The sequence below is a fragment of the Psammomys obesus genome, unplaced genomic scaffold, assembly GCF_907164565.1.
Source record: "Psammomys obesus unplaced genomic scaffold, mPsaObe1.curated_primary_1811, whole genome shotgun sequence".
Classification (NCBI taxonomy): domain Eukaryota; kingdom Metazoa; phylum Chordata; class Mammalia; order Rodentia; family Muridae; genus Psammomys; species Psammomys obesus.
Window position 1 is genome coordinate 2398807 of NW_026595981.1, and position 24337 is coordinate 2423143.

Genomic DNA, 24337 nt, shown 5'->3' on the forward strand with positions numbered 1-24337 from the left:
AGCACTGTGGAGGAAGCTCTGGGGTTCCCAGACAAGGTCAGAGTGGCTGCTGGGAGGGCTGAGGGGCTTGGGGTGTCTCTTTGGGGCTGGTGCCCCTAAATCAGGCCCCCGTTGGGGAAGTAAACCTGGACTTACGTTCCTAAAGCAGGGACTGGCTGCACACCCTTCACCGGACCTTTTGCTATGGGAAGTAAGTGTGCGAGCCAAGAGCACATGTGTGACTTGAGAGGTTGGGTCAGGGGAGTGTGCTGTCTATAAACCAGCCTGTCATAGGCTCCTGATCCTGAGTGGGTGGGCTCCTAAAGCCCCCCTCCCCCAGGGTCCAGCTCCAGTACCCTTAAGAAGGAAAGGAAATATACTGTCTAGGAATTGTCCCGAGGGGGAGAGGAGGCAGAGGCGGCTCTCTCTGTGGCTTTCACGTCACCGGAGTCCAGCTCACACCACCGTCCCCTCCCATCCCTGAGTCACAGGTACACACTAAGCCTGCCATTCACAGCCTCACGCATGCACACGCTGATTCACACTCAGCCTGGAACAGGTGGACTCTCTGCAGCAGGGAAGGGCTTAGCTGGATCAGTCTTCCATTCAGGCAAGAGCAACCTGCAAGCCTTCCCGTGGTTCCAGGGACACAGCCTATAGGTCCCCGGGGTGCCCCCTGGGTAGAGAGGAGCACGGAACAGGAGGAGAGAGACGATGGGATGGGAGAAGTTTGAGTGCGGGTCCACCTCCCCCCAGCTCCCACTGAAGGATGAACAGGGGCCCTGCAGGCCTGACTCTGTTTTGGATCACTGCCAGCTGCATGAACACAGTGGCTGAGGGCACCGATCCCGCCTCTTTTTGAGCAGCCTGGCAAACAGGGAGAACTTCCCCTCCTCACCACATGCTCCAGCGACCCTGTATTTCTTGGCATGGAAAGAAATAAAGCTGAACATATGTGTTCCCTGAGTGTGCACCGCTGAGGTTGGGGGGTTCCAAACACCCCTACAGGAGCCGTCTACTCAGCCGATCAGTCCCTGGATTTGGCTTTGGGCTTAGGGATCTTGAGGTCATTGGGACTCCACAGACAATTCAAAGCATTTCGGTGGGCAAGTCACCATTCTCTCTCGGGCCTCAGTTTTACACACTATAAAGCAGGTGGGCAATGGCTGGTCCCATCTTCTCTGTCTTGTTTGTGTGTGCCTGCAGATGTGTGTGCCTGCCTGTGGGGGTCAGAGGTCAACCTCAACTGCTGTTCCTCAGGAACCATCTATCTGTGTCTGAGACAAGGTCTCTCACCGGGACCTGGGCTGACTGGCCGGCCAGCCCCAGGGATTCATCTGTCTCTCTGTCTCAGCGCTGAGACTGTGTGTACCACATCTGGATTTTTATGTCAGGTGTTGGGGACAGAACTCAGCTTTTGTATGACAAGCACTTTACCAACTGAGCCGGCTTCTGCCCTTTTTGCTCATGGACCATGCTCTTGAGCTGAAGAAAAGAAGGCAGGAAACCAGCTCTTGTTCCAGGCAAATCCGCACAGCAGCCCTGTGGGGTAGCTAGTGTCACTGTCCTGTACACACATTGGTAAACTGAGGGTCAGAACGATTCTGGGTCTTATCTGAAGTTGCACTATGATTGACACACAGAAGATACCAAATATATTTTGGTGACATGACACCACTCTCAGTGTCTTGCTGGCCCACTCTGCTGGCCCAGAGGAAAAGCCCAACATGGATGGTTTGAGGGGGGAGGGGCTGCTTTCCAGCTGCTGTGAGCCACAAACAGGAGCTGCCTTCCTGAGGTGGGATTCTGGGAGAGCACAGGCAGAGCCACCAGGCTAGACATGGAAGGAAGTGCTGTCAGCACAGAAACGGGGAGGGGAAGGGTCTCAGGACTCAAGAGCAGCAGAACCAAGGGACTCAGGGCAAGGTGCTGGACTCAAATCTCAGCTGGCTACTTACTGGTTGAGCCCCTCCCCTGCCCTTGGGGAAGTTCCTGACCTCTGACCTAACCCAAACTGAAGTGTGAGCAGTCAGAGAAGTAACCCGCGTCAAGATGAGCACACCACCTTCACCAACAGCTCAGATCTGCCCATCGTGCAAGAGCTGCAGCTGCACATGGGCCAGACCCACAAGGCCGAAGGCTCAGTCCAGCTTCTCTCCCCTGCCGTGGGAGCTGTGCTCGCCGTGCTCGCCCACCGCTGGGCCTGGAGGCCCTGCTCCCTCCTGCTGCAGAAAAAATAAGTGCCTCTTCAACCTGCTCTATACACACGTGTGGGAGAGTTAACCAACGACACCCCTAAAATAGGTCTGTGAGCACAGACCTGGAATCCCAGCTACCTGGGAAGCTGAAGCAGGAGAGACGACTCAGTGGTTAAGAGCACTGTCTGCTCTTCCAGAGGGCCCGAGTTCAATTCCCAGAAAACATAGGGCGGCTCACAATCATCTATAATGTGATCTCATGCCTTCTTCTGGCCTGCAGGTGTGCATGTAGAGAGAGAACTAATATACATAAAATAAATACATAGTAAAAAAACAAAAGTTCAGGATTGTTGGAAATTTAGTGAGATTCTCATCTCAAAATAAAAAGTAAGGCTGAGGATGCAGTTGAGTGTTAGAGCATTTGCCTAGCATATGTCACGCCGTGGGTTCAATCCCTGGTCTGTCTCTGTCTCTCTGTCTCGGTGCTCTGTCTCTCTCACACACGCCCGCACTCCCTGCCTTTAAGTGCCCTAGTCACACCTCGTCCCTTGGTGTCTGCCTCCTGTGGGAGAGGTAGGGCGGCACGCGGCTAGCAGTTAGCTCTCCTTCCGTCTCATTGCATCCCTCTATGCCACACTGGGCTCCCACCCATGCAACACGCACCCTCCTATTTGCAGACATGAACAGGTGAAGCCAGACCCGGGAGACGAAGACACACAGTCTCAGAGCAGGAGGGAGTCCCAGCGTCTTCCCAGAAGGAGCAGGCAGGATGGTTTCCTTGAGGGGCTCCTCCTCCTCTCCCATCACAGACTTGCGTCACAGCTCTGCCGTGTGACAGGTGCTGCACTGGGCCCTGGAGGCACAAAGGAAACAGGCTCCCTGATAGTGTGACCTTTATCTGAAGGGAAGCCATCAGGAGAGTGACCCCGTCAGGAGCGTCCCCCGGTATCTGAGGACAGGCAGTCCTTTCCCTGTCTTGTTGAGTGATGAGTTTCACAATTCTTCTTGAGACTGGCCGTTTGGGTAAGATGCCATGGGTCCTTGGGGGTCAGGCTCTGGAGGTCTGACTCAGGCACCCTGGCTCGGGCTCCAGATGGCTGCTGCCCGATGGTTACAGTGTGGGCCCCTGCTCTTATGTTAGCCCTAATGATAGTGCCCTTGTAAGTGCCCCTTCACCCTAGTGTCGCTGCTGGCATCACCCTGATGGTATTTCTTTTTACTGTGAGCCTCAGTCTAGCAGTGGTGAGGCTAACGCTGTCTATAGGCTGGGCGCCAGCACTCACCTTAACCTGCCTAACACGCCCGAGAGCGCTCGTCCATCTTCCTTAGATGGAACAGGACTCAGGAACGCACGCAGTTGGATGGATGGAGCAGTGGAGAAGAAGGGCAGCCCTTGGGAAGGCAGTGTGGGGACTGGGGAGATGGAGCCATGCTTGAGAGCACTGGCTGCTCTTCCGAAGGACCAGAGTTGGGTTTCTAGTGCCCACACAGCCGTGCACGACTGTGCAAATCCCTTTCTAAGGGATCCAGCACCCTCCTCTGATCTCCGTGGGTGCCAAGCAGGAACTTGTTTTCCATACAAACATGTTGGAAAAACATTTATACACATAAAATAAAATTTTAAAAAACTTTTTTTCTTTTGAGACAGGGTCTTACTAGGTAGCTCTGCTGGCTGTCCTGGAATTCACTTTGTAGAGCAGGCTGGTCTTGAACTCATAGAGATCTACCTGCCTCTGCCTCCTGAGTGTACCACCACTCCAGGGGTAGGGAGCTGGAGTGATGGCTCAGCAGTTAAGAGCACAGCCTGCTCTTCCAGAGGATCGAGGTTCAATTCCCAGCATTCACATGGCAGCTCACAGCTGTCTGGTCTGTAACTCAAATTCCATGGATCTGACTCCTTCACACAGACATATTTGTATGTCAAACACCAAATGTACATAAAAATAAATAAAATGGAAAAAAAGAATTTAAAGTAGTGTGGGTAACAGAGAGCCTCTCTAGGCCTTAAAGAGCCTCCATAAAAGCTAGGGAGAGGGTGTCAACACCTGAGGGTTCACAAAAGAGGAAATGCCATCAGGGTGACATCAGCAGCAACACAGGTGAGCAGCCACTTACACAGGCGCCATCATTAGGGCCACAGGGAAAAAGGACAAACGTAAGAGCAGGTGCCCATACTGTAACCATCGGGCAGCAGCCATCTGGAGCCTGAGCCAGGATACCTCAGCCTGACCCCCAAGGACCCATGGTATCTTACACAAGGCCAGTCTCAAGGAGAACAATCACGCTGTGAAACTCACCACTCAACAAGACAGGGGAGGGACTGCCTGTCCCCAGATGCAGTAACCCTCGGACAGCAAGAATGGGGGATCTCCCCTCAACTGCTGTGAAAGTTCTTCTCAGCGGCACTGTCCCCTCCCAGTGACGCAATCCCCTCCTGGAACTGACCTGTTGCCTTCCCGAAGTGTACTTCAGCAAAGGCTGGTCTGTTTGTGTCTTAGAAAGGTCTTTTACCGCCCAAGGCACCAGTCTTCTCTAAGCTGTTTCGTACAACACGGACTGCACTGCCTTTCAGCCCAGCCTGATGCTCTGACACCATTTGCCTGAGAAAATCAAATTTCAGAAGCATAAGAGTAGACAGGAAGGAACTCTGGAACCAGTAAGGGGAAAGAACGCTGGAGCTCTCACAGTGCAGGAAGCTTCAAAGGGCAGAGGTGAGCTGAGGACATGGGTCTCCCTGTCTCCCTGGGTCCCTGGCATCTGAATACTTGGTCCCCAGTTGGTGGTGCTCACTAGCGAAGCTTGGGAGATGTGGCCTTGATGAGGAGGTGTGTCCCAGGAGGCGGGCGTTGAGAGTTTAGAAGCTCTCCCCACTGCCAGCTCTCTCTGTGTGCTTCCTGCTGCAGGTCAGAACATAAACCCTCAGCTTCCTGTCACCATGCCTGTCCCCTGCTGTCAGGATCCCCCGCCATGACGGACTCCTATGTCTCCGGAACTATAAACCCCAATAAACTCTTCCTTCTGTAAGATGTCTTGGTCATGGCACTTTATCACAGTAATAGAAAAGTGACTAAGACACCATCTGTACACAGGTGAGGGTTCCCCTCCGCCAGGAGGGGAAGCTGGGAGAGAGAATGAGAGCTGTGTATGTGTGAGGGTCATGGGTAGCAATGTCCTGGGACACAGCCTGAAGGCCTGATCATCCCAGACCTGGGACTTTCTGATCCCTGCTGCCTGCCCTCGAGTCCCAGCTGTCTTTTACCTTTCTCCTCCTGTGACTCATCATCCTGTATGCCCAGGAGCCAAGCATACAAACCTTGTGCAATGTCTACCATACACTGGCTGTGTTGTCTAGGAGAGGCTGCCAAGGGCCTTAATTTGCTCATGTAAAGAAATGAGCCAGCTTAGAACAGGATGCTCATCCTGGACACACAGGAGAATCACCTGGTGGCATTAACAGGTCTGTGGGACATATGTGTCCCTGAGTAGCTATAAATGAGGCTAAGCCCATCTGAAGATGACAACATCATGTCACAGAATCAAGAGTTGAACATCCCTGCTTTACTAGGCCCTGATACCTGGGTACCACTCCAGGTGCCACACCTGGGTGTTGCAGGGTAGTGTGAACCCTGAGAGTGTAAACTGGAAAAACCTGTTTCTTGTTGTGGTGTGGCTCAGCCCTAGCACACACCTTTAACCCAAGAGCTTTCTGTAGATAAGAGCTAAATAAAGCCAACATAGGTCAACAGGCAGAGCAAACAACCAGTTGGCAGGAAGTAAAGATAGGAAAACACAGGAAGTTAGTTCAAGGCCAGCCTGGTCTACAAAGTGAGTCCAGGACAGTCAAGGCTACACAGAGAAAACCTGTAGAAAGAAAGAAGGAAAGAAAGAAAGAAAGAAAGAAAGAAAGAAAGAAAGAAAGAAAGAAAGAAAGAAAGAAAGGAAGGAAGGAAGGAAGGAAGGAAGGAAGGAAGGAAGGAAGGAAGATTGAGTTGAAGGGTATTTAAGAGAGTATGGAGAAGAAGGGACTTTTTTCCTTCCGGGACATTGGCTGAGTAGGAAGGGCAGCTGTGTGCTGTCCCTCCCTCTCTGAGTTTATAGACTTTTCACCCCAGCACCTGGCTGCTAAGTCTTTATTGGTAAAATTGCTTGGGATTGTGTTTGAAACACCCAGGTGCCACTCCTGATGGTTCTTCCAGGCTGAGACAGGTCTGGACTTGGGAGTCTTGCTTCTTAAAGTGTGGACCCAGGACCATTACTATGGGGACATTACCAGAGTTGTGAGTGGAAGCCAACACCATACATTCCCACTTTACAGATGGGAAAATGGTTCCTGTGCTTTATTACAGGGTCACTGGCCACGATGCCTGGGCCACGTGTCTCCAGTTCTCGGTCCTGCTGTGCTCTCAGAAGTGTAGGCCATAGAGAGGAACCTCAAGCCTCACCTTCTCCAACAGTCTCCTCTCCAGTGATGTTCCCTGTTCAGTTCCTTTCTGATGTTGCTGGGGCTCGAACCCAAGGCCTTGCACAATCAAGGCAAGAACTCTACTACTGAGCCACACCCCAGCTCCCACTGCTCCTTCTTGCCATCCTTCCTTTTAAGGGTTTGTTCTAACAACCCCAGGAAGTCTTGTTTGAGACGCAAAGGGAAGGGCAAGATAACCCCAGTTCAGCTTAGTGGGCGTTTCCTAACAGTGGACACCTTCACCTCACTTTCTAAACTTGCCAGTGAGGTTGCAACCCAGGTATGAGGGTGGCAAGCTCAAGGTGGGTATACTACTGAGGTTCTTTTTCCTCAGCCCCCAGGGCTAGATGGGGAAGGTGGAGCAAGCCACCTTGGGAAGCTCACAGCCTCTTGCACTCACAGGCATTTGTGTCCCAGAAGGTGTGTCTGGGTGCCATTCCCAAGTGGCTGTCTGCAGCCCCTGACACTGGCCTCAGACCACTGAGGGCAACTGGGTTTCAGAGGTCCCAGCTAACACCCCACAACTGGCACAGAGCACAGCTCTTTCCCCAGAGCCTTTAGCAGCTGAGTGGGTCAGCTGGAATCTGGGCCCTGCCCAGGCTGCTGCCTCCTGCATTATTGATTTGATGCCTGGCCACGAGGATGAATAATTCACCAAGACAAGGAAATAAGAGGTTCACCAACTGGAGGCATCCCGGCTCCTTCCCATCCTCCCCTGGCTTTGTGTTTACTTTTCTTGTCTTAATGGGTCTATCTGATCCTCAGGCTTTTTCTCCCACCTATGGGGGAGATACGGGAATGGCTTCATATACTTGAGATCGCCCTCAACCTGGTCTAACCCAGGATGGAGCTGCCTGCCGCCTGGGGATAAGGAACTCCTCTTCTTTGAGCCTCCACAAGTCAGGAACATATTGTAGACTGTGCTATTATGTGGGTGAGTGGGGCGTCCCTCACCCATAGCCCATGGTTGTGACATGAGCCACCATGTTGTTTGTGGTTAATGCTGGGTTCTGTCAGTGTCACATTTGGTGACACTCAGGATAGTGGACATGGCCGGACAGCTCAGAGCTTTAGGAGAGTGGGGAGGCCCGGCCACGGAGTCTTTGGGTTGGGTGGGCAGGAAGGATCAAAGGGCAGAGATTAGAAAGACTTCCAGAACCAGCCAGAATGCTGCGGTGATTTTCCTCCCTGATCAGAGTTTCTGAAGTCCAGTCTCAGGGGCTTCTACACAAGCAGGAAAGACTGCAGGGCCTGGAGCTGCTGCAGGAGGATAACAGTGGAGCTGGCCGGCTCAGTCCTTATACATTAAAGACCCCGAGCTTAGTTCTGCTCAGCTGAACCTGTAGTTACTGAAGAAAATAGAATGCCTGACTCTGAGGCCAAACTCCCCTGTGCAAGAAATGGTGGTTTTCCTTTAGTCTAATTTAATTTCTCCTTTGTCCCCATTCCTCCAGACAGATGCTTTGTCTGATGCAGATCTCTGTCCCCTTCCCTTGATTGTCACATCAGGGTAATAGCAGGCTAAGATGGCAATGATTTGGCCCTCATTGTTGTGACCAAGATGTCTCCATGTCATTCATTGTCCTTAATCACATTAGATGGTACGGAGTCACTCTTAAGTCCCCAAACTGCCATCTGCCCTTTCCTGCTTGGGGACAATTGAGTTGAATGCATCAGGAAAAATGTTTGGCTGAGCACAACACAAGCCCTCCAAACACTGGTGTGGAGGGGAGAGGATCACTTAATATTCATCCAACAACTAGGCCATGACCAGGCATATGGCTCAGTGGCGGTGAACTTTACACTAAGCCATGGGTTTGATCCCTGGCACTGCAAAGGGAAAGAAAAAAAAAATGTCCAGACGTGGGCAGTTCAGGCAGGTTCAATGCCTCTGTTATGTCATCACTCATGTCCCAGGCATCTTCATGGCATTTATCTATCTACATCATGGCCACAGGATGGTTGCTACAGTCCCAAGCATTGGGAAGAACAAAAGGAGGAGGGCATAAGGGCGTGTGGCAGCTGGGTAGGTGTCCTTTGAAGAGCTTTCCTGGGTGTTCCAGGTAGAGACTCTTGCTTCACATTCTCTGACCATGCTACTCCACGGAACCACGTCAAGATGCAGGTCAGTCACTGGCTGGAGAGTTGCTGAGCCTCTCGGCAACTTCTCAGTTGGGACACGGTTAGCTTCAGAACTTACATTCCAGTGTTTGGAGGGACAGGCAGAAGGACACACACTCATGGCAGGGTGTTAGGAGGCATCTCTGGGCATGTGGGGAATCACCTGAGCAACAACCTGAGGAAGATGCTTACAGCATGCTATGTGGAAGGCGCAGTGTCCAGAGCCAGGCCAAAGGCCAGGGTCCAGGTGGGCTGGAGTGGGCTGTCCTCCTACAGCCGGACAAGGCACTGGCTCATGCCTGTTCACGGGTGCGGCCCTTAGCGGGAGCGGATTGGTGACAGGGGTGGGGTTAGTGACTGCTGACATGCTGTGATAAGCATCATTGGAAGAAGAATGGCCCATGAGGTCTCCATCAGCCCTGTCCCATGGAAAAGGGCTTCGTCACCCAATAGAATGCTCTGGATTAAGTCTGGTTGAATAAGTGGCCCAAAGGGGAAACTTTGCTGAGCCTTTCCTAGGCTGAGGGGCCTGAACAATCTCCGAGATAGAGAGAATATTCAGTGTCCCTCACATCTGTGAGCTCTATCATTGAGAGGCACTTTTCCAAAACCTGTTTTAGATTTGCTGTTCCAACTATTTCTCCAAGTTATTTAAAAGTTCTTTGTAAACATCCTTTACTGATATATTGGAGACTCCCTTACATAGGTCAGGGTGGCTTTGAACTTCTGTCCTCCTGTTTCGGCTGAGTGCTGGGATCACACACATCCTTGTTAAATGGCTGACTATACAATATCAGCCACACCTGTTTTCCCACCCGGCCTTTCCTCACACTGCTAAGCACCCTCAGATCCCGCTTTCCTCTCTCAGCTTGTTTTCCTGTCAGACACTGAGGGAGAAAACTGCAGGAGCTTTGGGGCGTCTCCCGCCGCTCACACCTGCATTCCATGCCCATCTGGGCCAGTGATGACAACACCCAGAGCCCAGCTTTCCCCGGGGCAGCTGATCTGGTCACTGCGGAAATGTAGGAGTCAGGAAGGGAGAAGATACTCTTGACGGAGGCTGGAAGGCCAGGCCAGGCAGCCAGGAGCCTGGCGCTGAGGCTGTCTAGACCAGATTGTGGGGGTCCTCTGGGAAGGATGGCTGTCATTTTCCTCATGACTCTGGAGAGTGTCAGGTGACCAGAGTTAGAAGCCTTCTTCCCTGAGTACGCCTGCTGGGGCGAAGATCAGGCTGGGAGGTTGGGCGGTTGGGGTAGAGTAGCCTTTGCTCCCACTCAGGACATGAGTGCTGGGGTGTCTGAGGGTGCCCCCCCTTGCATTTTTCCACTGCATGGCGATTTCCTTTTAGAAATTGGTCAATCTGGTTTAAATTCCATGTTTCTCCAAGATTTTGAAACAAGGATTCCCTTTTGCATAGTTGACTGTCGGAAGTTTCTGGGTGAGAGGAGACTTTTATGTTCTTGGGACACTTCTGGGAGTGTAGCCAGCAGGCGGCCAGTGTCCCAGAGGTCCCTGTCTCATGGTGCGGTCCTCACCCTGACTCTCAGCTGTCCAATTCTGAACAAAGGTGGGGCCTATCAGATGCTTCCTATCTTGTATGAGTTTCAGGGTTCCACACTAGCACCCCACAATGAAAACAAAAACCAAACCAAACAAAACCAATTCAAGGTCTATGCACCTAGCTGTGGCTGTGGTCATATGACATGGGCTTGGCACATGACATGGTGAAGCCAGCCTTTGGGTTTTTTGTTTTTCAAAACAGGGTTTCTTCTCTGTGTTGCCCTGGTTGTCCTGGAACCTGCTCTGTAGACCGGGCTGACCCGGAGCTCAGAGATCCGCCTGCCTCTGCCTCCCAAGTGCTGGGACTAAAGGCGTGCCCCACCACGCCCAGCTTATTTATTTATTTATTTATTTTTATTTTTTGAAGCCTTTGGGGTTTTATTCCAAAGACATCATAACGTCAGAAACTTACAGCAAGCCTTTATTCCTGCACTACTTTTATAATTCATAATTTAATTTAAGAAATAAGAATGTATGAGAGAGGAAGAATTCTTCCCCGTGATCCATTAGCTGAGGCAATCAATGCGAATATCTGAGCATTCCTCTCCAGGCTTTTAGAAGGGGGTTTGTTTTGAATATATAGCGAGAGTCACTTTGCAGCAGGGCTTGGCTAAGTGCTCGCTGGCCGCTGGACTTCACCGGAGCTTTCAAGCTGCAGTCCTCCTCTGCCCCTGCAGCCGGCCTCCTACAGAAGTGGTCTCACAGACACTGCAGTACGGGAGGAGTCCTGGGAAATGAAGCAGCCTGGGAGAGTTCAGAGGACAGAGTGCCCTGGAGCCTGCTCTACCCACGTGACAGAAACTCTAGGGAGGGGCCTTCCCGGCACACCGCAGGAGTCCATTCTCCCCTCCCAAGCTTTGCATTCCGGGGTTCTGGGACTGTTAGCACCCCAAGATCTGGAAGCTTCTATTAGGCTCCTGTCGCCAGTTTCCCCTAAGCCTTAATGCCGCCCTCCTGCAGCCGCTGATGCAGAGGCCCAGGTCTGAGCCCCTCTCCCTTGCCGAGAAGCAGAGTCGCAGTTTGTGGTAGAGCTGGGGCAGCGAGGCTCTCCGCCTCAGTCAGACTCCACACACCTGTCATCGTTCACGTTCATCTTCCTTGTTAACTTGAATGGATTCGGATTCACCATGGAAACTCACCTCTCAGCCCCGGCTGCGCCTATGTTTCCAGAGAAGGTTAAAACTGAGGAGGCTCTGGACCCTCTAGGTCTTTCTACCTCCCCCTTCTTTCATAAGATTCTCTGCACTCTGTCCAAAGTTTGGCTATGAGTCGCAGCATCTACTTTAATATCCTGCTGGGTAGAGCAGAGGCCCTCTGTGGTAGGCTCCTGTCCTGTTCCTTATTTTCACCTTCTTCCAATGTCTACCCCTTTTGCCTTTCTGAATGAAGACTGAACATCTTACCCAGGGTCCTCCTTCTTGATTAGCTTCTTTAGGTGTACAGCTTTTGGTATGATTATCCTGTATTACGTTTAATAGCCACTTATAAGTATATAATTGGAGTATATACCATGTGTGTCTTTCTGCTTCTGGGATACCTCACTCAGGATGATCTTTTCTAGTTCCCACCATTTGCCTACAAATTTCATGATTTCCTTGTTTTTAATTGCTGAGTAGTATCCCATTGTGTAAATGTACCACAATTTCTGTATCTGTTCCTCAGTTGAGGTACATCTGGGTTGCAGAGAACAACAGAACCAAAAAATCTGAGCCTAGGGGTCTTTTCTGAGAGTGATACTCCAACCAAGGACCATGCATGGAGATATCCTAGACCCCCTGCACAGATGTAGCCCATGGCAGCTGAGTCTCCAAGTAGGTTTCCTAATAAGGGAGCAGGGACTGCTTCTGACATGAACTGATTGGCCTGCTCTTTGATCACTTCCCCCTGATGGGGGAGCAGCCTGACCAGGCCACAGAGGAAGACTATGAAGTCAGTCCTGATGAGACCTAATAGACTAGGGTCAGATGGGAGGGGAGGAGGACCTCCCCTATCAGTGGACTTGGAGAGGGGCATGGAAGGAGGGGAGGGAGGGAGGGAACAAGGGTGGGGCTACAGCTGGAATACAAAGTGAATAAATTGTAATAAATAAAAAATTACATTAAAAAAAAACTGAGGAGGCAAAATCCAGTCAGTGCAGGCGGCCCGTCCCATGGGCTGGGGTCCTGACTGAATAAAGGGAAGAACACAGCAAGGCACCGGCCTTCATCTCTCTCTGCTTCCTGTCGGGGCCTCCTGCCACCAGGCATTCCTTCTGTATCAAAATGAACGGCACTCTTAAACTGGGAGCTAAAGTAAACTCTTCCTGAGTAAGTCATAAGCCCATCCATCTGTTGGGGATTGATTGGGCTGGGAGGCCCCAGTCCTAGCTGGCAGGCGGAGACATTCCCCGGAGAGAATAAAGCACAGTTCCAGGCAGACCAGGCTGTCCTCTGGGGGGACCATGCTGGATGAACTCATGTGTTGAGGGTGGCCCGGGGGAGCTGCTCTTGGGATGGTTAAACAGGCAGGAGGTAAACACTCGCCAGGGTGACAGAGAATCTCCCCCCCCCCCCGGGGGGTTATCTAAATCCAACACAATGACAGCACCAAAGGCTGGGAGACTACTCTCTCTTTACCCTCAGCCTCCATGACCTCCCTCTCTCGCACCTGGGGCAGAGGAGGGCTGTTTTCTTTCTTCCCTAGTTTCATTTTTCTTGCATCATTAGTATAGTCTCACTGTGGCAAACTCGGAGGCTGCCAAAGCGCAGGGAAGAGAATGACTCTTTCCCTGCTTCCTGGGCTGGGTGGCCTCACCCTCAGAGCCGGCAACCCTTCCCACCAGCCTGCTCATGTTGCAGACTTGCTTACTGCCAGGTTCTTCCTGCTGCAATCCTAAATCCCGTGAGAGAGCAGAGGCCGTGTCTGCTGTTTGTCAGGGATGGAGCACATAGTAGGTGGTTAGCTGCATGGTGGATGGATGAGTGAGCATCTGTGCTCAGGTGTGACCCCACAGCTCCTGCCATTTTGCATGCTGCTTCCTCGACTTTTTCCTCTTCCCTCCCCTCCCCCCTCCCCTCCCCTCCCTTCTTGTGCTGGCTAGTTTAATGTCAGTTGACACAAGCTAGAGTCATTTTGGAAGATGGAACCTCAACTGAAGAAAATGCCTCCATGAGATCAGACTGTAGGCAAGCTGTAGGTTATTTTCTTTAATTAGTGATTGATAAGGGAGGGCCACTGTGGGTGGGGCTATCCCTGGGCTGGTAGGTAGTCCTGGGTTCTCTACAGCGGCAGGCTGTGCCAGCCGTGTGAGGCAGGACAGTAAGGAGTGCTCCTTCACAGCCTCTAAATCAGCACCTGCTCCAGGTTCCTAACTTGAGCTTCTGCCCTCACTGCTTTTGATGATGAACTATTGCATGGAACTGTGAGTGAATAAACCCTTTCTTCTTGTCTTAGTCGCTGTTCTATTGCTGTGAAGAAACACCATCACCAACACAGCTCTTATAAAGAAGTTAATTGGGGCCTTGCTTACAGTTTCAGAGGGAGGGGCATGGCTGGAGCATGGCAGCCTTCATAGTGCTGGAGTGGTAGCTACGAGCTACATCCTGATCTGCAGGCAGAGAAAAGGAGAGAGAGGCTGGGCCTATCATGGGTATTCGAAACTGCAAAACCCATCCCCTCTTCCTCCAGCAAAGCCACACCTCCTCCAACAAGGCCACATTTCCTCCAAGGCCACACCTCCTAATCCTTCTAATCCTTTGGAACAGTTTCATTCCTTGGTGACTAAGTATTCAAATAGTTGAGGCTATGAAGGCTATTATTATTCAAACCGCTGCACTTCCCCAAGTTGTTCTGGTCATAGTGTTCCATCGCAGCAAATTCTAACCCTACGACATTTTCTTTCTACAGTATCTCATCAGGTAGTCAAGCTGCCCTCGGACTTACAATCCTCTAGTCTTGGACCCCCACTTGCTGGGATTACATGTGTACATTGCTACACCTAGCTTCCTATACTAACTTCTTTTATTTTTATTTTTGTAATTTGTTATATTTATTCCCCACACGATTGTCATTTTGGTTTTTTTTTTTTTTTTTACTTTAAACATTATTATTATTTGTATGTGTACAACATGGTATTCATGTGGGCATGTGTGCCAGAGTGCACGTGTGGAAGTCAGAGGACAACTTTGTGGAGTCATTCAGTTCTCTTTCTACCTTTTTTGTAGGCCTCAGTTTGACAGGCGAGTGTGGTAAGCGCTGAGCCATATTGTCAGCCTCTATACTGCCTTCTGTATCTGAAATGCACAGAAGGTTCTTCACCTCAGGTGGGATGGGGGTGAGGTCAGGCCTAGGATGTTGGCCTGGGTTCAGGAGAGACAGGAAAGGCACAGGGAGCCGTCAGATGCTGCCAAGAACTCCACTGAGAGTAACTCCTGCCTTGTGGGGCCTCCATGTGCCCCTGGCGGTTCACCTGCCATGAGGGACCTTTGTCTCTGGGCCGCCGACAGTTCTGTACATACAACACAGAGGACCACTGAACCTGCTGGAGATCTCACAGCTGGTTAGCAGTGGAGCTGAATGCGAGCTGAAGATGAAATAACAAAAGCCACTGCTTAGGGAAAACATCACACCAGAACTCTAGGCTGTGTTTTAACTAGGCTTTCAATTACGATGGAACTGTGAAGCCATTTCAGAGAGCTAAGTGCCCTCTGCCTTTGGACTCTGCTCTGTGGAAAGCCTTCGTCTGGGCTGGTGAGGAAATGGATTTCATCAGATTGACTTCAGGAGCCAGGGCTGTCCAGCTGATTCATTAACTGAGGCAAAGTTCCCAGGGACTTTAAGAGGGGGCGCCCCTTGTCCTTGTGTGACCCACGAAGATGAAGGCTCTCACTGTCTGGTATGCCCTGTTGGTTTTGCCCATCTGAACTGCAAAGCTCAATAAAACACAGGCAATTGTGAAAACATGCAATTAAGGCAGGGAGGGCCAACGTCCCTCAATTACACATTCTCACCACTTCATTCAAACCAAATATTAATTATGCTTGCTGACTCAAAAGGAACTTTCCACAGCTCTTGGTCTTCATTCTTTTAAGACTACATATTTCTCAGGGGTTTCAGAGATGGTCACTAAAATGGGCAGGCCCCACCAAGAGGTGACTGTGATTCTACAGAGAACTCCTCACAGGTTCCAATTTAAAACCCACAGGCCAGGGGCTAAAGGTGGCTTAGCAATGTCGCTGGCCTTGTAGAAGACCCAGGTTCAAGTCCCTGTGTAGGTACATAAGCGTTTTTGCCTGCATGAATGTATGTGCACTATATGCATGCCTAGAGCCTGTAGAAGATAGAAGAGGGCATCAGATCCCCTGGAAGTAGAGCTATGGATGCTTGAAGCAGAGCCCAGGTCCTCTGCAAGAGCTGCAAGTGCTCTCAACTGCCAAGCCGCCTCTCCAGCCCCCAGATAAGTAACTGGAGAAATCTTAAAAACAAATAAAAATGTACATGTAGATCTCTCAGCCCCGAAGACTGCCTTCTTTCCCATCACCCCCAATGCTGTCTGTCTTTTGTAGATGGTCCTTTTTGGTCACCTCCAGCCAGAGCTGGATCTGGACTTAATTCTACGGGCCACACCATCACTCAGTTTCACCTTTTGGTTCTGGTTGCTGAACCCAGGGCTTTATACATGCTAAAGGCACAGGCTTTGCAATACTTATATGCCAGCCCAAGTCTGGTTTTTGTTTTAAAAATCTATTTATTTATTTAGATAAGGACTTCTGCCCTCTTACCTCAGCCTCCCTAGGGTTGGGATTCCAGGATTGTGCCACTAAAACCCAGTTTTCAACGTTAAGGAGAAGCCTTAGCGTTCTCATGCCTGCGTGTCTGCTTATGTTCTGAGCATCTTCAAACTCAGTCCTGGCCCAATCAGTGGCCCCAAATGTTCCATTTGCATCAGGGCAGAGTCCTGCCTGCCCAAGGGAGTCTTCGCAGAGCTTGTGACGCAGCAGTGGTTGCCCCAGCCTCCTCTGCCCTGCCTCTCTTGACAGAGGCTTCTCCCCAGGCGGGCGATGGGGAAGCCGGCCCTGGAGGCCCATCCTCTGGTAGACACGTGAGCCTGAGGGGAAGGAGTCTTCTCCCAGATGGAAGGAGGGAGTCAGTGACACAGACATCAAGGAACACCCAGGATAGAGGCATGGCAGGACATGTGCTTGGAGAACAGAGACGAAACGGTCCTCCCTATTACACAGGGGAGGAGAGGGAGACAATGGGCACAGGGAGTCTTGCCTGTCCTGAGCCACACACAGGTCATTTTCATCAACAGTCCTATAGTCAGTGCCATTCCCCCAGAAGCTTGGATTTTCTGTAAATTTTCTCTTTTTATTTTTTACACCAATTTATTTATTTATTTACTTATTTGTGTGGTGGTGATGATAGTGATGATTGTGTGTGTGTGTCTGTCTGTATTTGGGTAAGTGTGGCATGTATTTGTCATTTTGTGCATGTGGAGGTCAGAGGTTTTCTCCTTCCCCTATGTGAGTCCTAGGGGTCAAACCCGTGTCATCAGCCGTGGCAGCAAACCCCATTACTCGCTGAGCTATCTCCCTGGCCCCCTGACTTTCTTTGAAAGTCACATACATCAGGTGTGGTCATGCACACTTTTAGTCCCAGGACTAAAAGGGACAGAAGGCAGAGACAAGAGGATCTCTATGAGTTTGAGGCCAACCTACTCACCATAATGAGTTTCAGGTCAGCCGAGACTAGGTAGGGAGCTCTTGTCTCAATAAACCAGAGCAAAAGACACACACATACACACCCAGAGAGAGGGAGAGAAGGGGGAAAGAGTAGAAGGAGAAAAGAGAAGAGCGGGAAGAGGGAGAGAGGAAGAGAGAGAAAGAGAGAGAGAGAATTTTTTGTGGGAGCACTTTTTGAAACAGGGTTTCTCTGTGTACCTCTAGCTGTCTGGAACTTGCTCTGTAGACCAGGCTGGCCTTGAACTCAGACATCAGCCTGCCTCTGCCTCCCGAGTGCTGGGATTAAAGGTGCGCACCACCACCTCCTGGCTGAGACAAGCAACTTTCTTTTCTTTTTTTTTTTTAATAAGATTTATTTATTTTATTATGTACACAGTACTCTGCCTGCATGTACATCTACACGCCAGAGGAGGGCACCAGATCTCATTATAGATGGTTGTGAGCCACCATGTGGTTGCTGGGAATTGAACTCAGGATCTTTGGAAGAGCAAGCAGTGCTCTTAACCTCTGAGCCATCCCTCCAGCCCACTCCCCTTTATTTTGGCAAGCAACTTTTAATGAGAATTTATTATATGCTGCTTACATTTGTATATCTTTCATTTGAGCCTCATGATTATGTATTTTATTAATATTTTAAAATATTCAAAATCTTTATTTGTTATTAGTCTCTCTCTCTCACACACACTTTGGCTTCAGTATGAAGGTGAGAGGACAACTTTTGGGAGTTGGTTTCCTTCTGCCTTGTTGAGGGCTGGGTCTGGTCTTTCTTGTTTCTGCCACTTTTCATACTCCAGGGCATACTTTAGTCTTTTCTCCTGAAAGAATCAGACTAACTTTGTAACCTATGTTTCTTTAATTGCCTTATAACTTATATTTGCAAGTTTTAGGCCCATGTTAATTAAAGCCTCTTAGTGCTTCTCCAGAGAGCCGAGGAATGTAAAAGTTCCTGACATTAGCCATCTGTGAGGGCAGAGATAAGGAAGAGGACAAGCAGAGATCTCTACTAAATGGAGAAAAAATCACCGGCTGGCGCCGGTGAGATGGGCTTTGTTTGGAAACTGGGCCAAATGGCCCCAATCCTTCTCCTGACCTTTGATCCAAAGCCTGTAACCTCCCACTCCTCAGAACAGACATGGGATGAGTTAATCACCCTCCCACATTTAACTGTGGATGGCAGGAAATTCCAAACTGAACTTGAAGATCAGATATTTACGACAGGGCTGACTGGACCTAAGGGTGACCAGAACTGACCAATTATTTTAAAAGTTAAACACCTCATCCAATCCTAAATCGCCAAGAAGGCAACCCCAGGAGATTCCCGCCTTGTGTCTTAAAAACCTAAGGTCTTTGTCTCCCGGTGCCACTCCTAGCTGACCAGCAGGGGTGACCCCATTGCGCAATGGTCAGGAGGAGCCTCTTGTGTTTTTGCATCGATGGATGATTAGTTTCCTGAGTTCTCTTCATACCTTCTTATATTTAGGCTCTTGCTGGGCCTAACACTCCTCCTCCCTGCCCCCATAGAAGTGCTGGAGTAACAGATGCATGCCACCCAATAGGGCTGTTTTGGTCCCAGATTTTGAGCTCAGGTCATCCAGCTTGTGCGGCAAGTGCTCCTATCTACTGAGACACCTCTAATTAATTTAACTGTTCTATTTATTCTTATCACTTTTTGTACCTTTCAGATTGAATCCAGGACCATGTCCATGTGAGGCAAGCACTCCCCTGCCTCCAACAATGGGTTCTATTTTATCTGTTTTGGGAGAGTTTCACTCTGTGTAGCCCTGGCTGTCCTGGAACTATGGAGAGCAGGCTGGCCTTGAATTCACAGGAAGCTGCCTGCCTCTGCCTCCCGAGTGCTGAAATCACTGTGTTACCACATTTGGTCTCAGCATCCGGGGGATTTCAGTTTGTCCACGTACGTCATTACCAGCGCCCGCTGCTCGTTTCCTCTGAGAGCAGCCATCCTAAGGAGTGTGAGTTGTAAGCGCGTGCTTCTATGTCTATTGTCCCCGGTGACAGGCAGGACATTGAGGGACTGGGTGTGGACGCTGTCAGGCAACAAGCTCTGCCAGGGAAAGGCAATGTCGTAAGAGCTAAGGAAATGGGGAGAAACACCACACATGCAGATTGAAAGTGGCCACATCACAGAGGCTGTGCTTTGTGTATTCAGGAAGATCCAGACCAGAAGACAGCAGGGTTTTCTAGGGACCTAAGACCTTCTGAAACGTACATAAAACTGCAAAGGAGCAAGAACTAGCCCAGATACCAGAGGAAGACGAACACATCTGTAAGATTTATGTTCCACTTGTCAAGATGTCTCAGAACATTTTGGAGATAGTGACAGGGTGGTACTGACTGGAGAGCAGGAGAGCAGCCGTGGAAACGATGAAACACCTGACGGCGACGCCTTTCCAGTGCCTGCATCCACAGCACCTTGGGAAGGCCAGGGCGGCGGGAGCAGGAGGCTGAATCCTGCCTCACATGGGACACAGAAATAACCGCAGAAGAATTACCGTTCTAAACGTGGAAGGCAAACCAGCCAGCTTCTGGAAGAAACCACTGGGGCATGTCGGAGCTGTCATGTTCACTCATCAATGGTCGAAAGGGAGACTGGGTCAGCCACTTTAAAAACCTGTTCAATTGTCTGGTGGTGGTGGCACACGCCATTAATCCTGGCACTGAGGAGGCCAAGGCAGGCGGAGCTCTGCGAGTTTGCACCCAGTCTGGTCTACAGAGCAAGTTCTAGATCAGCCAGAGCTACATAGTGAGACCCCATCTCAAATCAAATCAAATCAAATCAAATCAAATCAAATCAAATCAAATCAAGCAAGCAAACAAATAAAACTCCCCAAACCTGTGTAACAGTAAACCCTGGGACCGGCTAATCACACAGTGCTTCTCCAGAAAGTTCAGAGCAGCTCGGCTAACAGAGGAAGGGCATCCGGGCATGGTGGTCGGCACTTGGGAGTCAGAGGCAGGATCACTACAGATTTGAGTCTGGCCTTGGCTACATAGTAAATTTCTCTCTTTCTCATACACACAACAAACAAACAAACAGACCCAAAAACCAATCACCAATCAACCTGCCGACAATCAACTAACTAACCAACGAACCAACCAGCCAACCAGCCAACCAGCCAACCAGCCAACCAACCAAGGAGCGATGTCCCCGGACTCTGGATCCTCTTGCTTCCGTCTCCTGAGCGCCAAGATTTCAGGCCTATCTATGGTGCTGGGGCTCAACTCAGAGCCTCATGTGTTTGGGCCACTTAGTTAGCAGAGCCAGCCGTTTGTCTTTTATTTTTATTTGTTTGTTTACTTTCATAACAGGCCTCACGAGGTATCCCAGGCTGAGCTTTTACTCACAACAATTCCCCTGTTTCAACTTCCCAAATGCTGGAGGCTTTGAGTTTAAAAGGAGTCTATCCCTTTAACCTGTCACTGTAAGAATGACCCCTTGTCTAATTGTTGGCTAACTGGTTGACTGACACAGTCTTGCTCTGGAGTGAAGGCTCAGTTTGAATTCACCATGTAGCCTCGGCTGTCCTCGAACTCAAGACGAGCCTCCTGCCTCTGCCTCTGCCTCCCAGGTGCTGGGATTACAAATATGCACCGTTAACACATGGTTTTCTGGTGGACTTTGAAAGGGAGGCATGCTTAGCTCTTCATTTTGGGGTCTTTCTCCTTGCCTTTTGTCAGTATATCCTCAAGTTCAAAAAACAGCTAAACATTCACTAGTAAACTGGAGAATGCCCCTAGGCCCAGCTCATAAAACGGGCAGAAGGAAATGTATGCGACTGCACGCTTAGCGGAAGAGTGAGCGCCCAGAAAGATCTGCTCTCGGGTTTTTTAAAAGGAAGAGCCAGCGTGGCTCATTTATTTATAATGGGCTAAAACTGGCAACCATAGTTTAAAAGTCGGGGGTTGTAGATTTGAAAAATTTATCTGGCGAGGCCATATGCAGAAGGAAACTCAGTGCAGCTTTTGCAAAACATGAGGCAGATGAGGAATTAATGGCTCGGAAAGTTGTGGGCACCGAGTTACATGAAGAAACTGTCCACAAGGCAGTGTGTAGGCGGGAGGCTCACCTAGCTTGTGTGTGCGTTTCGCCCTGAGTCTGATACTCAGCTCTGAAGAGAGATCGAGGGAAGGCGAAAGGAATTTTTTATTTTTTTTAATAACACATGATTCAATTTTGTAAAAGGAGGAGGAGGGCTGGAGAGATGGCTCTAAAGTTAAGAACACTGGCAGGTGCTGGGCAGTGGTGGCACACATTTGTAATCCCAGCAGAGGAAGGGAGAGTCTGCCAGTCTGAGGCCAGCCTGGTCTACAGAGCAAGTTCCGGGATAGCCAGGGCTACACAGGGAAACCCTGTCTTGAAAAACAAAGAGTACTGGCTGCTCTTCCAGGGGAATCAGTTTGATTCCCAGCACTCTCATGTAAGCCAGACCCATCTGTAGCCCCAGTTCAGGGAATCCAGCGCCTCCTCTAGCTTCTCTGGGCACCAGGCATGCCCACAGTATGCAGACATGTGCAAACTGTCCACACACACAAAACAAAATGAATTTAAAGGTGATTATAGCCATTACAAAATGCTGGGAAGGAAGTCTTTGTTTTGTTTTGGTTTAGTATTTTTTTATTTGGTGCATGTATACAGTCATCATGAATAAACATCCATTTTTGTGATGAAAAGACGTAAATTTAAAATAGTCGGGAGCTGTGCATTGCCATGGTCCATAAGAGCTAGCCGTTTTCAGCAGATTACAGGGAGCTCTCGGCGGAGGTTAAATTTCCTCCTTCATCAGCGTCATCCTCGAGGCCACACAGTACCGCCTCGGAACAAAGAGCTTCTTTGAGGAAAACACTTCCTCAGAGTTCCATATGAATTTGACAGAATTCCTTCTAGGAAGCTGGGGGTGTAGCTTAGTTGGTAGAATGTCTGCCTAGCCTTCATGGAGGCCCTGGGTTCAAGTCCCAGCACCGCTAAACTAGGCATGGGGGGACACACCTGTAATCTCAGCACTAGGAGGGGGCAGCAGCAGAATCAGAACCGAAGGCTTCATAGTGAGTTCCAAGTCAGCTTGGGCTCCCTGAGAGCCTGTCTCAAGGAAAAAAAAAAAAAAAAAGACTCAGTCTAGGAGATGAATTTTAATTTATGTGAAAATTTTATGAACTAATTAATTAATGGATTAGATCAATGAGCAGGGCCAAAATAGAGTCACAAAGAGGTCTTAGATAAGAAAGTATTTCTTGTCAATTCTCCCTTGCTTTCTTCATCCATCTCTCCCCCTTTTTTGGGGGATGGTATTTCAAGACAGGGTTTCTGTAGCCCTGGCTATCCTGGACTCACTTTGTAGACCAGGCTGGCCTTGAACTTATAGAGATCTGCCTGGCCCTGCCTCCTGAGTGCTGCTCCTTTAGTTTCTTAAAAGACCATGACTTTGGACAAGTTGCTTGCCTATTCAGGGTCTTTAACACTGCCCAGGTCTGGCACCTATGCGAACATGCATCACACCCCAGGCGGGAAGCAGGAAAAAAAACCCCAGCCTTTTATTTTACTTTATTATTATTATTTTTAAGTAAAACAAATTAGGTCTCTGAGTTTTCAGAGGTCATCTTCAGCAGGGACAGGCCAGGACATTCCAAAGCTGGAACAGCATTCCCTTCAATATAAATACCATGTCTTTCTTAGAGGAATCCTAGCCCAGCCATCTGCCAACTGTGCAGCACATAAATGATTGAAAACAATCGGATATAAGATGGTCACGGTTCCATTAACGGCCCAGCACTCCAATTTCCTACCAGCGAGTAGTTTCTGAAGTGCTCTTGGCTAAGTACACATCCTCTATACATCCATTAAGAGACACGCCTTCAATACTGATGTTTTCAAAGCAGCCTAGTTCTTTTTATAAAAATATAATTTAAAGGAGAGAGAGATAAGCAGAGAGAGAGAGAGAGAAAGACTAATCTGGTATAGGCCTTAGCCTTAGAAACCTCAAAGCCCACCTCTAGAGACACAACTCCTCGAACAAGGCCACACCTCCCAATCCTTGCCAAACAGTTCCATTCACTGGGGACCAAGCATTCAAACTGATGAGCCTATTCAGGCCATTCTCTTCAAACCCCCACAGGCAGTGAGTGACTCCTCTTAGGAAGAGAGGTGGCTTCTTCTCCCTTTCGCCCACTTGCTTTTTAAACCCATGAAATCCCTTTTCTTACCCTTCTCCTCCCCTCCCCAGCTCTTCCCTTCTCCTACTGCACTGCAGATTTCTGATGCTCAACCTGCAGCTGCTTTCAGTGCAAATACAATGTATGTCAGTCTGGGGTGATGCCGATCCAAGTGTTGGCCAGCTGGTGTAAGGCTAAAACCCTGTCTGCACAGTAGACCTCTGGGAAGCGCCCCATCTGTTTTCCCTCCCCTCATAGTCCTTCAGGCTCCTCCTTCAGCCTTTCTCTAACACGTTAACACTTCTGTATGTACTCTCCTCTCAGAACACAGAACACACTTTTAAGAAGAAGCCAGTTCCAATGGGCTTGGAATTCACTATTTCGGCAACCACTTTTTAAAATGCTTACACCTCTGACTATACATCCTAACACTGGTCCCAAGGAGGCCTGTGCAGGAAGCTTCTGTTAAATGTGTACCTTTGAGACGGGGAGCACACAATACTACAGAGAAATGTTATCTTCTTGGGACAGCACTCGGCTGGACCATCAAAGGTTTTTAATGGAAACCCTGATTTCCCAGCCCTTAAATAATTCCCTGACTGAAAGCCACAGAGCATTACAGATGGGCACTTCCAGACCCAAGGCATTTCTACAAGACCACAGTTCTCTTCCAGCCTATCAATGAGAATGAGAAGAACATAAACATGGGACTGGTGGGCAGCCTGCCCCAGGAGGATCCCCATCACCTCACAACACAGAAAACAAGTATTCAACTCAAAAAGTGGCTCCTCGGAGGAAGGGCCCAGCAGCAGCCAGCATCTCTAATTTCTTCCAGCTCAGAAGGAAACTGGAGGCCGCCATCTTAAAGCAGCTTCCTACCACAGAGCAGAAAGTCAAGCCAGCACCTCATCTTCGCAGAACAGGGCAGTGTCTGCCAACAGCTTATTCATTTTGCTGATTTTACTGATAAGAACAAATACAAGCAACCACTTTGCCTCAAGTCTAATAGTATTTTATTATCTTTCTTTTTCCAAAGACAATCCTGGTAATAAGATAATGCGTTGAGTAATGACAATTTAAATCATATCTCAGTAGGTCCCACAATCACCTTAGCAATGGAGCCCTCA